Source organism: Chenopodium album, chromosome 19 (assembly GCF_948465745.1).
Source record: "Chenopodium album chromosome 19, dcCheAlbu1.1, whole genome shotgun sequence".
In the NCBI taxonomy this organism is placed as follows: Eukaryota; Viridiplantae; Streptophyta; class Magnoliopsida; order Caryophyllales; family Amaranthaceae; genus Chenopodium; species Chenopodium album.
The window spans coordinates 9,206,552-9,207,098 of NC_137852.1; positions in this window are offsets into that span (position 1 = coordinate 9,206,552).

Genomic DNA, 547 nt, shown 5'->3' on the forward strand with positions numbered 1-547 from the left:
GATAAAGATAAACCTTGTCCCAAATTATTTGCTTGTTTTGGATGCTGTGATTCATCACTTAAATCTCCGGTGAAAATCTATTAACTCTAGTGAGGTAGATTTAAAAATACTTAATAAAATGTAACTCCATTAGTGAGTGGATTACTCGAACTTAGTGATTAAATAAATATATGAAAAGTCTATAGTACTCAATAGCTATCTTAATTGCCCCGAGTGAGACTTGATACATTAAATTATTAACAACCCAAAATCTAACTTAGATACTACTCGTATTACCTAGGTCTAAAATAGAGTTTACTCATCTTAGGTTAACTTAGTCATAAAAATAAAATATAAAAATACTCTGAGAGTGACGTGCAATAATACAAAGAAAAAAAATTCTTTGTACTAGAAGCCGGCCACGCCGCTTATTGAGTTTATTTTTCAGCTCAATTATGTTATAACAAAATCAAGACAATAGAATTAACCAATACGATACAAATTATAGCAATGATTGTTTATAGTTATTATGATTGATATCTAAGTATGACACTTGTGTAAGCCACTT